The sequence below is a fragment of the Equus caballus genome, chromosome 3 (assembly GCF_041296265.1).
Source record: "Equus caballus isolate H_3958 breed thoroughbred chromosome 3, TB-T2T, whole genome shotgun sequence".
NCBI classification, from domain to species: Eukaryota; Metazoa; Chordata; class Mammalia; order Perissodactyla; family Equidae; genus Equus; species Equus caballus.
Genome location: NC_091686.1, coordinates 3387782 through 3393647, shown reverse-complemented (window position 1 = coordinate 3393647; position 5866 = coordinate 3387782). Strand labels below are relative to the sequence as shown.

Here is a 5866-nt window from a genome sequence, read left to right as displayed (position 1 = left end):
CAGCATCACGCATCTGTCTTGTTCACTCCGCATCCTACTGCCTGGCAAGGAGATGGCTTGAGAACTTTGCATCCTGTGGGGGAGGTTCTGGGCTGTGGGGAGGGGCTCCACCATGAAACGTGCGCTTGGCACTGATGTGGGGTCCAGAGTCGCCCAGCTGATGCCCTGCCCCCAAGCATCACAAACAGTGTGGGAGGCACACATGTCCTGAGCACCGGAGCCGGGCAGACCACGACGCGCCATGGCAGAGGTGGAGCGGCCGGCCTTGTCCTCTGGCGCGGGAGCACCGCGAGGGCCTGGGCTTTGTGTCACTTGCTGCTGTCCCACCCCCGCTTGGCACAGGGACTGGTATAGAGCATGTGCCCAAAAAGTGGAATGAATGAATGAACCACCGGATTCCAACCTGACCTGCATTTACAGGCCTGCTCCTCTGCTCGAGAAATGGACAGACGGAAGACATGTCCGGTGCGACCAGCATTTTCTCTGCCGGACGCAGGGATCCCTCTGCTCGCTCTGGCCCCACCCTTTGGCCCGCGTTTCCCCCAGTCCAGGAACGTGCTCCTTCTCTCCCTCCTGCAGGGCTGAGTTCCACTCCTGCAGGGAGACTTCCCGGACTGCGCGGCCCCTGCACACTCTCCTCCCCAAAGAGCCCTGGGGCGCCGTGGAGGCCAGGACAGAACGGGGGAAGGAAAGCTCAGAGTCTCAACTCCTTTCTCCCCACCTCCCTCTCAGCCAGTGCCCACCCTCCTCCAAGCTGCCACGAGCCCAGGAAAAGTGTCTTCTGCTCCAATCAGTGAGTCCAGCAGCCCGGGGAGCTCGGCCCCCTTCGTCTCAGGATCCAAATGTGATGCGATCCTGGTCAGTGAGGCCTGAGGGAGAGCGGGCTGGGGCGTCTGTGAGGTTTCCTCACTGACAGAATGAGATGTGCAGGAAGAGGCAGCCCCGTTCATGGGCCAGATGGGGTCACATTTGGAAGGGACCCAGGAGCTGCGGCTGCCATCTTGTGCACGTGAAAGCAGCCAGCCCGAGCCTGCAGACAGAGAGCCACACTGAATTGTCCACATTATGGCAACGGACAGCGCTTGGCTCCACTAGACCTCTGGGGCCTTTCACCTTCTGGGCAGCTCTTCCCCACTCTGGCTTCTGTGGGCTTTGCCTCCAGTGGCTGCACCCGCACCTTCCTTCACAGGCCTGCCTTCAGGCCACTAGAGTCATTTGCTTGCAAAGGATGAGAGCCATAGTCCATGCTTGGGAGGAGCTTGCTCTGTCCTGCTGGACACGGCCAAAGGAGCCCGTGGCCCCTCTTGTCACAGGCAGTCCTCTCACAGCCATCTGGCTCTGAGGGTGGCAGGGTGGAAAGAGAGAAAGAATGGTATCATTGGGCTGCTGATTGTCGTGGCCAGAGCCCACCGTACCTCTAGACGCCTGGGTAGGGAAATAATAAAGCCCTCAGCTCTTTAAGCAGTTTGAGGTGGGGTGTCTGTGCCACGCAGCCAGAAGCTTTCCAAATCATCTAAAGGTCATGCTCTTGTGTGTGACCGCACACACACACACACAACTCTACGCATGTGCACACTCAGGAATGTGCACACAACTGCACGATCAATTTTTCAAAAACCCAACAGCTTTCGTAAACACCAGCAAAACTAATTGGAAGTAAAATGGTGCGGCCACTACGGAAAACACTATGGCAGTTCCTCAGAAAATTAAACCTACAATTACCATATGACCCAGCCATTTCAGCTCTGGGTATAGGCCCCAAAGGGATGAAAGCAGGGACTCAAACAGATACTCGTACATCCATGTTCACAGAAGCGTTATTCACAGAAGCAAAAGGTGGAAGCAACCCAAGTGTCCATCAACGGACGAACAGATAAACAAAATGTGGTCTATACATACAATAGAATCATTCAGCCTTAAAAAGGAATGAGATTCTGTCACTTGCCATACCATGGATGAATCTTGATGGTATTGTGCTAAGTGAAATAAGCCAGTCACAAAAAAACAACCATTGTCTGATTCCACCGCGTATAGGTAAATTTATGGAGACAGAAAATAGAATGGTGGTTTCCAGGGGCTGGGGGAGAAGGGAATGGACCAGTGTTTAGTGAGTAGAAAGCTTCAGTTTGGGAAGATGAAGATGTTCTGGAGATGGATGGTGGTGATGGTTGCAGAACATGAATGTAATTAATACCACTAAACTCTATGCTTTAAAATGGTTAAAATGGTAAATTTTACATTGTATATATTTTTAAAAAATTATTTGAAAGCATAAGAGAAAAAAAATCCCCTTCACAATAACAACAATACACAAGGCACCTTGGAATAAACCTAACCAGAAATTCACAGGACTCTGGAGAAAACCATAAAACTTTACTGAGGAGACATAAAAGTTGATCTGAATGAGTGGAGATATACTATGTTCATGGAGGAAAATAACTAATGCCGTAAATAGGGCAATCTTCCCAAATTAATCTATAATATAATGGAATTCCAACCACAACCCCAATGCCATTTTTCACTGAACTTGATAAGCTGATTCTAAAAATCCTGTGGAGGACTGTGACACAAGAATTGCACTCACTCAGAAAAGTGCACAAATCAGACGTGTACGGCTCAAAGAATTTTCATAAAGAGAGCATTCCCAGATAATCGAGACCAGATCAGGAAGCCCCCAGCACCTCCTGCAGTCACTACCCCCTTTAGGGGTAACCACTTTCCTGGTCTCTATCTTAGTTGACTAGCTGTGCCTGTTTTTGAACCTTCTGTGCACGGTATCATACCATATGTACTCTTTTGTATCTGGCTTCCTTTACTCAACTTTGTTATTCTGCAAATCCATATTGTTGCATGAGCTGTCGATTGTTTGTTCTCCTTTCTGTGTGGCACCCCAAGATACGACTCTCTCACCATACATTTATCCATTCTACTGTTCACAGGCATTTGGGAAGTTTCCAGCTTGGAGATACTGCAAATAGCATACTGGTACTTGTCTTTTGATCCATATTTGTGCACGAATTTGTTGGGCATATTCTTAAGAGTGGAAACCCTTAAAAGAACAGTAGATGTCTGTGTATGGGGTGGGAATGGGGCAGTCTTGCTTACTGGAGATCAAAATAAATTATAAAGCTATAATAATTAAAAGGCACACATATTAACACCTTCCCAAATCTATACACACACGAGCAAACACAGGCATGCACAGACATCCACACACAGGCGTGCTCTCCCGCCCCACATGCTCCACCAGTCGGCACAGACGACTCGCGGCCGCACTTCCCAGACCAGATAACTTAGTGTTGCGGTCCCTTTCAAGTGGTATCAGAGCACAGGCCTGCAAGTATCCAGGAGACGGCTGACGGAGAAGGGGAAGAAGAGAGAGAGCCCCCCCACCCGCCCACGGCTTTAAAGGGAGAACAAAGTGAGTGGGATCAGAGGGTGCAAGGTGATGGCAGCGATGCTGAAGCCATTTATCACTGCCAGATGTGTGAAGGGGCAGGCTGCAGGGCACGCTGGGAGTGCCAGCAGGGGTGCCTGGACCCCAGACACGGCGAGAAATAACCTGTCCACTCAGGGAGGGACCAAGGCAGAGCTGCCAGGACCCTCTTAACAAAATGACAATGTGCTTTCTTTCTTGTCCAGGCCAGAAGGGGCTGGGGGCCGGGGTGGAGGCAGCAACAGCTTAATAAAGGACCGTCAGTCAAAGCTCTAAAAATACCGTCCTGCTGCCAGCAGGCTCACTCTTGCACCCGCCCTCGGGCTTCCTGCCGCCTGAACAGTCCCTGGCTGACACACAAGGACAAATGTTTGCCCAGAGAGGCCTGGCGTCAGGCGGCACACATGACCCCACTGTGACATCCACCCTCTCCTCCACCCCCACCCCTCCAGGACCCTCTAGGGCCAGGCACAGGGTCATGAGGATGCTGGCGTGAAGGCATACCTCCACCCTGGACTTCTCCGTCCTCTGGGGGAGCAAGGACACCAGCCACTGCTTCTTGCAGGTGGCTCCTGACCCCAGTGAGAGCCAGGTTTCACAGAGGATCCCAAGTCTGAGGGAGGTGACCCATTAGTGAACATAGAGACTCCCAGTCAGATGGCAGAGGCACCACAGGCTTCTAGCAAGCTCCTGGGCTGGGACTGAGAATGAGGTCCACTTTCGCCAGCTTCTCCGTTCAGTAAGGGAGGCCCTACACCTGTCCACGGGGAGAGCCCAGCCTATCGGGAAAGCACAGCCACCGCCCCAGAAGCACTTCTGCTCTGCTGGAGAAGGCTCAGCTCTTGCCTTGAGGAGCTCCCAGTCTGATGAGGGAGGTACAGCTTCCCGAAGACAGGTTCCCACACAGTGACGATAGCAGACTTTTAGCCAAAATGTCCTTATACTCCAGCGCTCCTCAGTCTTCAACGTGTATCCAGTTCACTGGGGATCTGGTAAAACACAGCTTGCATTCTGCAGGTCCAGGCAGGGGCCTGAGGTCTGCATTTCTAACAAGATCCCAGGAGATGCCAGGGCTGCTGGTGCCTGAGTCCTGAGAGGAGGCCTTCTGAGGCTGTAGACAACTCAGTTCTATTGGTTGTTCTGCTGATAGAAAGAAGTGAGGTAGAATCTGATGGGCAGAGGGAGAAGTCTGGAGCCAGCTGGCCCTAGGTTCGAATCCTGGTTCTGGCATTTATCAGCCCTGCGGCTTTTAAGGGAGGACAACCACCACCACGCCCACCTCCCAGGGTGGTGTGGGCAGATGAAGCGCTAGCACATGTCTGGCACATACCTGACACATAGTAGGGGCTCAAGAGTGCCAGCCTCTACTTTTATAATGAACTGGAACCACTGTGCCCCGGGCCGGGAGGGCTGAGCCTCAGGCGCAGCTGCAGAGGGACCGCTCCCAAGGGCAGGGCTGCAGAGAGGCCTTGCCAGGCCAGCGGCCCTAGAAGTGTTAGGCAAGTCCTTGGCCTTTCTGAGCCTCAGTTTCCTCACCTGTAAAATGGGGGTCGTAGCATTGCCTGTCTCTGTAGATGTACTGAGAGGGCAGGTGATTGTTCACGCGCAGCTGCGGAGCACAGCGCCTGGCGCACAGTAGGCGCTCAACAAAGCGCTCTCCGGGGTGGGGGTGGGGGCCTGCTGTGCTAGAGGCCCCCCGCTGGCCTGGGGCCGGCCCAGCGCAGGAAGCCAGCGCGCCCGCCCCCCGCCCCACCCCCAGGCCGCCTTTGAGCCCGGCGCTGCGCTTTGAAGTCCCAGATGGGCCTGGAGGAAAGAGGATCCCCGCGCCCAGCCCCCAGCCCGCACCTGGATAAACACGCGCCGCCAGCCCCGCCGCCAGCCCCGGACCCACGGCCTGGCGGCAGGGACGCCGGCGGCCAGCGGCCCGCAGCGGCTCACTTCAAAGCGCCAACGGCCGCCGGCGGGAGGGGGCCCTAATCAGGCCCGGCTGGCCGCCCCGCCGCCCCGCCATCTGCTCCGCGTTAGAGCGCGCACCGATGGGGGCGGGGGCGGCGGGGACCCGGCGGCGGAGTCACAGGCTGCGCGAGCGCGAGGCCGAGGCCGGGGCGGCCACCTCCCCCAGTGATGCCATTACATCATCGCTTCATTAACTCATTCACCCATTCAGCAAATATTCACTGAGGGCCTGTAGGTGCTAGGCCAGGGAAACCCCGTTCATTCATTCCTTTAACGAGTATTTCTTGAGCTCCTGCTACATACTAAGAAACTCTCGGGACGCAATTCATTCATTCATTTACTCATCCAATGAACAATTCTGGAGTGTCTTCTATTGCTACCTACTGGTCCCAGGTTCGGCTGCCTCGAGCCCCACGCCCCAGCGACACTCAAGCGGGTGGCCAGATCCTCCTGGCTGGCTCTCTCTCTCACTTC

At 54.5% G+C, this 5866-nt stretch overlaps 1 long non-coding RNA gene across 1 annotated transcript; it reads right to left on the bottom strand.

The window, feature by feature from the left end:
- Nucleotides 1-1789: 1789 nt before the first annotated feature.
- On the bottom strand, nt 1790-5480 carry LOC138923353 (uncharacterized). The gene is made up of 2 exons (XR_011436845.1): nt 5282-5480; nt 1790-4576 (listed from the first exon to the last, which is right to left on the bottom strand). It is a non-coding gene; the product is annotated as an uncharacterized lncRNA (long non-coding RNA).
- Between the last annotated feature and the right edge of the window lie 386 nt (nt 5481-5866).